At 33.2% G+C, this 12,459-nt stretch overlaps 1 pseudogene; it reads left to right on the forward strand.

Moving 5' to 3' along the window:
* Positions 1-75: 75 nt before the first annotated feature.
* Positions 76-11,618, forward strand: LOC149549867 (putative UPF0481 protein At3g02645; annotated as a pseudogene).
* The last annotated feature ends 841 nt before the right edge of the window (positions 11,619-12,459 follow it).

The raw sequence follows: 12,459 nt of genomic DNA on the forward strand, positions 1-12,459 counted from the left end.
CAAGGAAGCGCTGATTATTAAGTGTCTCGGCAGAGAAGACAATCTTCCTAAACATTTCTGTCGGAAGTGGAAAATATGGAAGAATTAACAAAGCCTGAGAAGTTTACTGAGCACCATTGGGTTGTTGAAGTTGAATCAGAATTACGAAAGGAAGAGAGATCAGATGAATCCCATGATGGTCTTATTCATACCGTTCCAAAGTCTCTCATGAATGAAAAGACAAAGGTGTTCTATCTTCCTCAAGTCATCTCCTTGGGTCCTTACCATTTCGAAATAAAAGATCCAAGGTAAAATAAAGGAAAGGTGTGCTAATAATTTCAGCAGAGAAGGTGGCTTAAAATCGGTGATGGAAAAATTCAAGGAAAAAGAGATGCAAGATAAAATAAAGGAAAGTTATGCTAATAATTTTGAACTTAGCAGTGAAGCGTGTGCGTGGATGATAGTGAGGGATGCTTGTTTTGTTCTGGAAGTCCTCGATAGATTTGGAAAAGATGAAGATCAAGAGCAAAGAGTGAAGGGCTCCATTGATAGTACTCTTAGCAGGAAACGGCATCATCCTCTTTTGATAGAAATTGTGAAAGATATGCCCAAGATGGAAAATCAGCTACCATTCTGGGTATTGAAGGAAATCAGACATCATATTGTGCCATCAGACGATTATGACTGTTCTGAGCCGCGGTCAGAAGATTATGTCTGGGTTGAGTCTGCACTAAAAAAATTATCACCCATCGAAATGGCCGAAGTGGCAAAAGGAAGGGATCCGATTGACGAAGGAGATTCTCATATCTTGCAGTTGCTTCATGACAACATTATTGACAAGCCACGCGCCCCCTCCCCCAATAAACAGCCAGGTAGACATTGGATGACCGTCACAGCATTTCTGAAATTGGTTAAAGAATTTATTATTTACATGCGTCTATCCCCATGTTTATGCAGTCCTGAAAAATGTGTGAAGTGGCTATTTACACTTTTATATGCCATAGTCCTATTATTTCTGTTCCCAGTCTTTGTTATGTTTTTCGTTTGGCACTGTATTAGGATCTACATATCCCCTTCTGAGAAGGAGATAGGGAAACATGTTCCAACTGTAAAGGACCTAAAAAGAATGGGAGTTAGATTCAAGAAATTACAGGGTGATAAATTAGGAATTAGTCACATTAAGTTTGAAAAGAGTGATTCCATACTGTATTTACCAAAGTTCAAAGTAGATAAGAGATCAGAAGTTATACTCAGAAACCTGGTTGCTCTGGAGATCTGCTCTCAAGATGAAGAGAAACCCATTACAAGATACGCCATTCTAATGAACGATTTGATTAACACTAGTGGGGATGTGGGTATTTTGAGACGAGAGGAAATCATCACCAGCAAGCTCGGGAGTGACGATGAGATAGCACAGCTTTGGAATTCTATGATAACATCCACAGAAATGCCTAGATACAACCCTATTGATGAGGTTGCTGAATCCATAAGGGCCCATTTGGCAATGGGAATTCAAGTGGAATAGGCATATTTATATTCCTAAAATTTTGAATTTTCTGTTTGGATGCACCAAATTGGAATTGGAATAGGAATAAAATTGGAATACGTATTCCAATTTCGACCCAAAAATGAGGATTTTCTATTCCACCTAAATAGGTTGAATAGGAATATGTATTCCTATTCCAATTTTTTTTATTTTAGAAAACATAATTTTTTTAGTTTGTGTATTCCACATCAAATTCTGGGTGAACCAAATAAGAATAAGAATACGTAACCCCATTTTCTATTTGAGAATAAGTATTCCAGAATACGTTTTCCTATTCCCATTTTTATATTCTAGTAGCCAAACAGGCCCTAAATGCTTGCTGCAAAAAGTTGTGGAAAGTTTTGCGGTCTCAATTTATCATGGTTCATTGTTCAAAGCTATGGTTGTTTCTATCCCTTATGTGAGGACTTATTCTATTATTCTTAGGGTTTTCCTCTTTGAATTATATCAAGTCAAATAGACATTTTGTCTTCTATTCTACTAGGTGGTCACATGATGTCAAGTGTGGATGCTTAAACATCACACACTAAACTTGATTTCTAGACTGAAATTACTAATTAGTCAAAGTTGACTTAATCTTAGCAGGTAGGTGGATACTAAGTGATATAACTTTGTATGAGACATTATTATCTACAAGTTTTTAGAAGTTCTGTGTCACTAATTTATGTAGAATCTAAATCAAATGAATAACAAAACTTTAAGGAGATTTTAATGAAATTACATATTAACAATTAAATATGTCAATAAAAATGAGTTTAAATAAAATAAATTTTATTTAAATTATTATGAGACATATTTTTATTCACAAATATTTAATTAATCTTTCGTCTTGTTATTTTTTATATGTTAAGTAGTTGAATATTTATATCTCTATTTTATTATTTTCATTTCTCATCTGATACTAAAGGACTTGTAAGTGTTCTAATAATCTAGACACTTCGGAGAATCTAACATAGAAGAAAGCAATACGTGTATTTTTCATCTCTTTATTTTGAGTTATTTTGTATGGGTGTTTATATATATGATTCTTGCATACAATTTCTTTTTAGAGTACACTCCTTAACTCTAACTCTTTCCTCGCTCTATGATATTATACCACCTATCACAAAAAATACACTTGAGTTAATCTCAATAGCTTGCACTTCTTGAAATGTAGCATACATATAATTTGAAGCCTTGGATGACATTGTAGAGTTATACAATCTAAATTTCCACCTTCCAAAGTTCATAAGGAGATTTTTATTCACTAATATGAACACCATAATTCGTAACATGACAATCTAAGAGTGCATATTTAAAATAATTGAATCCTAGGGGAATTGCACAAATCCTCTCACAAAATTTTGAAATCAATTGGTTTGAAACATAATAATAAATATTTGACATTCATTAATGTCCTCACATAAGCACCTATGAATCAAAACTTGCACTAGTATCAGCTCACATAATATCTTTGCATTCAACTATCTTTAACATTATCAACACATAAGAAATTTTTACGACTACATGTATGTTTCTCATTATTGTGCAATCAAACTAGACATTGATTTAGTGTTAAGGAAGTGATGCAGAGAATAATGTAAATCCAATAAAGAACCCTAAATCAACTATAGAGTTCAATGATCAACACAATCTCTTCAACATGATAGAGACATGTTACCAAATGTGAAATAAACTCTATTTTGGTAATGCGAATATAATCATAAACAATCATCCATAACTCTTAAAATATTGATAACCACGCAAATCACACCATTCATATTGAATGGGTTAATATAAATCATTTCTCCAATTTATAGAAAGATCCAATTGTACAATAAAAGTTATGATTGTTTTCTCAAAACTAGTCACTGTGAATTAGAGTTTTGGGCCAAAACTTTGTTAACTTTCTCAATATTGCATGAAATCATCTCAAACCAAAAGAAATGGAAATATTATTCGATGTACTAACCTACCATAATACTAATACACTTTTTTCCATGTTGTACATGGTCATACAAGTCCTGAAAACAAGAGAAAAGACTTTCAAAACAACAAAACAATAGATTGAAACAACGAAAATGTGATACCAAAATATTTCCAATGCTTTCCAATTCTTCTCCAACTTTACATCATGCCTATTAATGACCATTATAGAGGTTTTTAGAGCCTTTACACCTTCATGTCAAAGTTACAACTACTCAATTGCCTCTTATGACCATCCAACTTCCCATTTTGTCTTTTTACAACTTACATTGAGAAGTTGCATTTTACAACTTTTACAATATTTGACTCAAATTACTTTACAACTTCATGAGAATATTCTAAACATATTAGAATGAAATAATAATTTATTTTATCACCATTTTATCCTTTCATAGGTATTTTATACAAATTTAACCAAATAACTAATTCAAGACCATATTAGGACAACTCATTAAAATAGGCTTGTTTAGGCTTACATAGTGGTTCATATTGACTCAAAATGACATTAAAAATGCAAATGTAATTGAATTTAATTATGAATGAGTTTTATCCCACTATAGACTCCTTTTATTCCTTTTTCTAGGCACTCTTGCACTAGAAAGATCCATATTTTAATAATTTTCCTTACATGTATCACATTTAGGTTTAAAAAAATTGTGAAAGTATCAAAGGTCATATTTTCCATGGAAAAAATCCATCTAAATAGATAGTGTCATCAATATACTCTAGTTTCAATATTTAAGTAACTTATAGGTATGTTTATCTAGGTCTATGATCCTCATTCCAATAATTTATGTTAAAAACTAATCGTTGATAACAAATTCCAGCCCAGAAGAATTTAATGGATCATTTAAATAGGCCATTTATGACATGGTATTTCTTCAATTTTATATTTATGAACTCTTGATAAGTAGAGTTTGTGACTTTTATAAATGAACTAGATGGTCAATGGTATTGTAGAATGGGGAAATATGAGCGATTAAGGATAGAATGTGATAATGTTGGTATGCCCATCATTGATGTCAACTTGTTTCTATCATTTGTAATTATTTTCTATAATTTGTCTTAATTATATTGTTCTCCATACTCTATATTCTCAAACATAAGTGATGAGATTTTAGCACATTTTTTTATTACTCTTTGGAGATATCTATTTCAAGATTTAGTGGTTCAAAATGAGATATAATGGAGTTGACATTAATTAGTATATTACTATGATTTATAGTAGTTCTATGAGAAAAATATGTTTCATATTTCTCTCCATGAGATTCTCCGATGGTGCACTCTTAGAAATGAGAATCTATTAATATCTAGGTTATCTACATTCATTTAAGATGACAAGATATTTTATTTCAAAGACACTTTCAAAGTTCATTATTGTTTCTACTCTAGGTATTGTCAACCTCGAGTATTTATGCTTTATTATTGATCTCGGTTAATGCAATATGGAATGTATTGTGTATAATAACATTTATAGTCCCTAATATGGTGTGTTTTGGTTCAATTCTCATTTCTTCCCACTATGAAAATGATTAGTGTTGGGCTATTTTCAAATTGATTTTGGTATTTGGCTTGGTTGACATTGAGAGACTTCACAAATTATGGATTAGTATTTATAAGGGATAAATCATTATTAATTTAAGTGTAGAGAGTGTAATTTGTGTACTTGGATAAGATTTTGTGCAAGTGCATACTTATGTAGAGATGACATATGAAAGAGGATTTGTCTACCTGATTGTTTGAGCTGAAAAGAAAAGTTTTTACGTATAGTGTGGATATTTGTGTGTTATCCATAATTATAGTGAAAATGAATTAGATGAATTGGTGTCGGTGTTGTTTATCACTACTATATTTATTTTCTTTTATCTTTCTTCTCCAACAATGAGTCATCTCAATTAAGACATTAAGTACTTTGGTAGTGCTCATATATTTTAGAATAATCTATGTGGTTTCCCTCTTAACAAGGTTTTCCATGAAAATATAGTGTTTTATGTGTTTGGTGACTTTTGTACTTTCATATTCTTAATTTTATGCTATTAAGGATTCCTATATGTTTCATGGAACTAGAAAGGTTATGTTGAGGATTAAAAATTTGTGGACTATTAAGGGTAGAAGCAAGAAGTTGGGACTCAAAAATTGTGGAAGTTAGCGGATTGAGATCATGCTCTTTTAGAAATAGGCACTCATTTATAAAAAAAAATGGGCACTCATATTAGGCTCAGTTACCTGATGCAAATTTTAAAAAATGGTTGCCCATTTTTTTAAAAATTGGGCACCCATATTTAATTTTCTAAAAACAAGTGTATGTTCCAAAAATAGGTGTTTGTTTTTAAAAAAATAAAAAAATTAAATTTTTGAAAAATGGACACGTATTTTTTAAAAATAAAAATAATGCACCAATTTTTCAAAAGATGGGAGCTGAATTTTATCTTTTAAAAATGGATACCCATTTTTTTCCTAAATGGATGCCCATTTTCAATTTTCAATTTTTATTTATTTTAGATTTAAAATGTGTTTTTAAAATTTGATTTTAGTTTTTCAATACGGGTGCCCATTTTTTGAATTTTAAATAATGGACGCCTATTTCTTACAACATGGAGTGAGAATTTTTTTCTCTCGCCTATGATTTTGGTTCAAGATAGGCTTGGTAGGACCTCTCAAGATTTGGCTAAGACATTGAACTAACAAATTCAGGCCTTGCCATAATTTTTAGAGGGTCTTCCCGATCAAATTTCTTGACCAAATGAAAACCCATTAGAGTTCTCACTATCCTGATTATAGAATTGTAAATTTTATAGTGTGATGATTTTATTTACTACTTTTGAATTATTTTCAATCAAAGATGGTACCTAAATGTAAAATAGCAAGGTTCACTAAAACTTTGATAACTTTTTTATTTTATGGGTTTTCTTAAATTAAATTATGTCATCAATCTACATACAATTGTTTTGAAGTTGAAAAAAATTTGAAAAGGCTGAAATTTTGATCAAATTATGGTGTTCGTACACAAAAGATTTTAAAATCTATCTTGATAGACAATTAAAAATTAATAAAACAATAATTATTGAATAATAAAATTTATTGAAAATATTCTCATCAATCTTTGGATTGTTAGGTAACTTCCTTTAAAGGGATTTACAAAAATTCATTTATTAGTGTCAAATTGTGGTGTCCATACACAAGTATGCTATGGTCCTAAAATAGGCATTCTAAAAAAGTGTTTTTAAAGATCCATACCAAAATATATATTTATCATAACGGTATACAAATAAATTACATATTCAAAAAATAGACTCCAAGCACTAAAATTTTTATTACTAAATTTTTTTTATAATTAATCGCTAAATGCCTCAAATTTTGACATCAATTGAAAAGAAATTTCAAAAATGGGAAAAACACTTCCACGTTTTGCCCAAAAGTGAGACCTAACTTCTCGCACTTACCCTTCAGTTATCCCATATTAATCGTATTTCATATTCAATAAATACATATTATTTGGCATGAGAATTAATTGAAAAGTGATGTAGGAGAATTTTCATATTTTTTGAAAAATATTCTTCCACCTGTGTACAAAATTTAAATAATACTTGAAGAAGGTGATTTATGACCCCTTATATAAAGGTTATTTTATTGAACTCCATAAGTTGACCCATACATGTGCTCACCCACCCACACACACACACACACACATACACACACACAAATGTAAATGGAAATAAAGGGAAACAATTTTATATGGGTAGGGAGTGAATGAGAGAACTAGAGAGGCCCTACCTATATAAAATTCTCTCTCTCTCTCTCTCTCTCTCTCTCTCTCTCTCTCTCTCTCTCACTCACTCACTCACACACACACACACACACACACACACACACACACACACACACACACACACACACACAGAGAGAGAGAGAGGTAAGGAGGGAATATAAGGGGGGGGGGGGGGGGGGGGGGGGGGGGTGGGTGGGTGGGGAGGGGGTCAGAGAGATCTAGAGAGGATATATATTAGGGAGGTAGATATCTCTAGAGTTTGGGGAAATAAAGAGAGAAAGAGAGTACTAATAGAAGTAAGTTGATTACTAAAAAAAAATCTATCTAAAATTTCTAATGATATTAAAAACTCTATAATCTAAATTATAACTCCTAGAGATCCAAAAATACTTTAAGAAATATTGGCAATATATACATGAAATATAACTTAAAGTGTAAGAAACAAAAAATACTTATGTTACATTTCATGTATATAATATTTCTCTAATATTGCATTTGACTTGAGTTTGAAGAGCTTGACCAAAGTGAAAGAAAAAGATAAAAAGGAAATACATGTTATCAATGCACAATTTAGTACATGTCATATATGTTTTTTGTTCTCGATTCTATTACTTAACATACCAAACCAAATGGTGTGAGCTATATAGGGTCCACTTCATATAGGCTTGGTGTGCACAAGCATAATGACCAACATGCCAAATCATATGGTGTATACCATATAGAGCACACACCACATGCTTTTTGGGGGACCAAAATAATGACTAGAATTTTTTTAGTCCCCCATCTTTGTGCATTTACCATATGGAGATAACAATATTGATCAATTATGACTAAAAATATTTTAATTTGATGATATTCTTGAAAATAATAGCTCTTTACTCTAAGGTCATTTGAATTGAATTTGAAGTGTTTTTCTTTCCCTGTTATGTTGAGTAAAGGTAAAGCCTTTTGGTACAATATTTATAGAATGGTTTGTCATGGCATTTTGATTATTTCTAGTGATTCATCTCCTCTCTCTTTCTAAATTGTTCTATTAACATGGGTGGAGAAAGCAATATGATTTAACCTACCTCATTTTTAAAAAGATAGGAAAGTTTCCCTATTTAAGATAAGTTATCAATGTGTAGCTCAACTAATTTCATGGAGAAGTTCTATGGGCATGATAAACATGTTACTAGAGAATTCCATAATGGGTTAAAGGATTCTATCTTGTAATTTTAAGGGGTTGAAATTTGTATCACAAAACAACTTATTGTGTAAGTGTTTAATATGATGGTCAAGGGAATTGTTTTTGTAGTAACCAAAAATCCTTTGATGAAGCTATTGATGCAGGAGCATCCTAGGTTTCCTTGTAATCCTGCACTTTTTGTTCATTCTGCCAGTTGCTATTGAGTTCTAGTTATCACCAAGTTCCACTTTCTAGTTATTATTGAGTTCTAGTTTCCAGTTATTACCGAGTTCCAATTTTCAATTGTTACCAAGTTCTAGTTGTTACCGAGTTCATGTTGTTACCAAGTTCTAGTTGTTATAGAGTTCTAGTTGTTACTGAGTTCTAGTTGAGCTACCAAGTTCTAGTTATTACCGAGTTCCAGTTGCTACTGAGTTCTAGTTGTTACTGAGTTCCAGTTGCTATCGAGTTCCAATTATTACCTAGTTCTAGTTGCTACCGATTTTTCTAGTTTATGCTAAGTGTCAGCATTTGGATGTGATTTATGCAAGCTGACTTGTGGGATTTATTTCAATCGTAATATTTATTTTAAGATCTTTTCTTGGGATGTGTCCTGACCGTTGTTGGGTCGGCCTTCCTATTTTGTATGTTCTAGAATGTTCTGTAAGCCGTTTTGGAAAGTATAATAAAGGTCTTGTTGAGTATTTCAGTAGGAAAGTTTTTGGGAAAGTAGTCTATGCAAATTTTTAAGAGCTAGGGCTGTGGCTTAAGAACTAAAGGATCTCTTGGTGGACCTATGGGTACAAGTGTGGATTCTTCTTGGTGTTCTTATCCAGTTGTGTATTTGGACTAGTTGAGATTGGTTGTAAGTTGAATCTTGTTGGATCTTGCAGAAATGATTTTGTAATTTTCTATTTGTATTTGGCCCTAACTTGGAAGGCCTTACAACCGGGCATATTGCATGTAATCAGTTATCTTTTATGAATAAATTATTGTAGTTTGGTATTAGATCTTGCATTATTGCTCCTTGTTGTTGTGTTTCCGTTGTGTGGTTTTATAGCTGGGGGCTAGGACATCTCCTTTGGTGATTCTCCTACCTTGCACTGTGTTAGGTTGTATTAGAGCAAAGGTTGTTCTTGAGTGTGTAGATAGATCACTAAAGTTGAGATAGTTTACACCAAGATTTGCACAAAAGGTTGATCTTGTAGCTGATTGAACTTCTGGATTAGTGGATTTGTTGCTTAGGGTTTGCTAAAATTTAGAAGATGCCTCCAAAAAGATTTAATCCTAAGGAAACTGATGATCTTAGTGATGTTGTGGACGAAAGGATCTTAGAGAAGGTTAAAGAAGATTTCAAATCTGAAATGGAGGAGGTTACGATAGAGTTTAGATCTCAGATAGCATTGATGAAGAGTGACTTGATTGCTGAAATTGTGAGTGCTTTAGGTTGTGTACCTAGACTTGTGGGTATTGGAAATGGTTATGAGGAAGTTGCTGAAGACTTTGAAATTGCTAGAGCTAGTGGTGAGGATAGAACTAATCGTGTGGAGAGACCTATTGGAACTAGGGCTAGTTAGTTTGCTAGACCTAGATCTTAGTTGAAGTTGAAGCATAAGATGGAGGTTTCTAATTTCTCTGGTACTTTGAATCCTGAAGACTTGATTGATTGGATTCGTGAATTGGAAGACTACTTTGAGCTTGAGGACATTGAGGATCCACTTAGAGTAAGGTTGACACAAACTAAGTTGAAAGGACATGCTGCTGTTTCGTGGAAGGAACTTCAAAGAGACAGAGAAGAGGAAGGTGAAATGAAGATCACTAGATGGAGATTGATGGTGACTAAATTAAAGGTTAAGTTCATTCCTACTGATTATGAACTTGAGTTGTTTAAAAAGTTGCAGAATCTGAAGCAGAAGGATATGACTATAAAAGATTATAAAGAGGAGTTTTACAAGTTGACTATTTAGTTTGGGCATAGAGAATTGTCAAAAGAGAAGGTAGCTTGATATATTAATGGTTTGAGATTCAATATTTAGGATGAGATTGGTATGCAAAATATTTCTTTAGTTGAGGATTCTTATCATTGTGATTTGAGAGCAGAAGAGAAGCTAAAGAGGAAGAATCAAGGTAGTTCCTAAGGGAAGGAGAAGCGGGATAGTTCAACACAAGCTAAACCAAAAGTAGAAGGTGAACCAAAACCTATTGAACAAAAAAGAAGGACAGGTGGAGGTGGGTTCAGATGTATCTATTTCAAGTGTGGTCAAGAAGGGCATAGATCTTTTGAATGTTCGATTGGTAGGATGGTTGCTGTTGTGAATTAGGTTGAAGTCAAAAATAGTCAGCCTGAGCAAGGAGAAACTTTGTTGGCTTAGAGAGTACTGGTTGGTGAAAGGGCATTGGATTCTTTTCAGAGAACTAGTTTGTTCAGGACTTGTTGTAAGTCTGGTGGTAAAGTCTACAAGGTGATTGTGGATGGTGGTGGTACTAACAACCTTGTTGCTAAAGAGATGGTTTAGAAACTTGATTTGAAGAGAATGAGACATCCTTATCATTATAGGATTGGTTGGTTACAAGGTGAGCATGCTTTGGTAGTGAGGGAGCAATGCCTTGTTGATTTCCAGATTGGGCAATATAAGGATCAAGTGTTGTGTGATATTATGGACATGAATAGTTGTCATGTGTTGCTTAGTAGACCTTGGTAGTATGATTGTAGGGCTATGCATGATTATGTCAAGAATGTGTTTACTGTTGATAAAGGTGGTAGGAAGTTTTCCTTGATTCCTTTGCAGAATGAAGAGCTTGGTAGGAGGAACCTGAGTATTGGTAGCCAAGAGGAGTTGGTAGATTCTGAAAAGGTTGGAGATCAGTGTGGAGAGAAGACCTATAGCACACCTCAGATGGATGTGAAGAAACAGAAGAAGAACAAGGGGAAGAGTGTCCAAGTTGAAGATTTTGAGGATATGTATGTAAAGAACTAGTTTGGGATTTATGTGTTGAATCCCAAGCGATGTTCTTCTAGCTATTAGAACATATTTTTGAACCTGGGGTGTTTGATGCAGGAGCATCCTAGGTTTCCTTGTACTCCTGCACTTTTTTTTCATTCTGGCAGTTGCTGCCGAGTTCCAATTATTACTGTGTTCCAGTTTTGTGTTATTACGGAGTTCCAGTTTCCTGTTATTACCGAGTTCTAGTTTTCAGTTGTTATCGAGTTCCAGTTGTTATCGAGTTTTGGTTGTTACCAAGTTCCAGTTACTACCAAGTTCCAGTTATTATTGAGTTCCAATTTCTACTGAGTTCCAGTTGTTACCAACTTCCAGTTGCTATTGAGTTCCAATTATTACTGAGTTCCAGTTGCTACCAAATTTTCTAGTTTATGCCGAGTGTCAGCATTTGGATGTGATTTCTGCAAGCCAACTTGTAGGATTTATTTTGATCACTATATTTATTTTAAGATCTTTTCTTGGGATGTGTCCTAACCATTGTTGGGTCGGCCTTTCTATATTGTATGTTCTAGAATATTCTGTAAGCCATTTTGGCAAGTATAATAAAGGTCTTGTTGAGTCTTTTGGTAGGGAAGTTTTTGGGAAAGTAGTATATGCAAATTTTGAAGAACTAGAGCTGTGGCTTGAGAACTAGAGGATCGCTTGATGGACCTACAAGTACAAGTGTGGATTCTTCTTGGTGTTCTTATCCAGTTGTGTATCTAGACTAGTTGAGATTGGTTGTAAGTTGGATCTAGTTAGATCTTGCAGAACTGATTTTGTAATTTTCTATTTGTATCTGGCCCTAACCCAGAAGGCCTTACAATCAGGCATATCACATGTAATCAGTTATCTTTTATGAATAAATTATTGTAGTTTGGTATTATATCTTGCATTATTGCTCCTTGTTGTTGTGTTTCCACTATGTTGTTTTATAGCTAGGGGCTAGGACATCTCCTTTGGGGATTCTCTTGCCTTGTACTGTGTCAGCTATGAAAAAATTGTTCAAGGACAATGAATTAGAGAAATTGAATAGAACCACTAATAGGAG

Source organism: Cupressus sempervirens, chromosome 7 (genome assembly GCF_028749045.1).
Source record: "Cupressus sempervirens isolate cs-2001-9-10 chromosome 7, ASM2874904v1, whole genome shotgun sequence".
In the NCBI taxonomy this organism is placed as follows: Eukaryota; Viridiplantae; Streptophyta; class Pinopsida; order Cupressales; family Cupressaceae; genus Cupressus; species Cupressus sempervirens.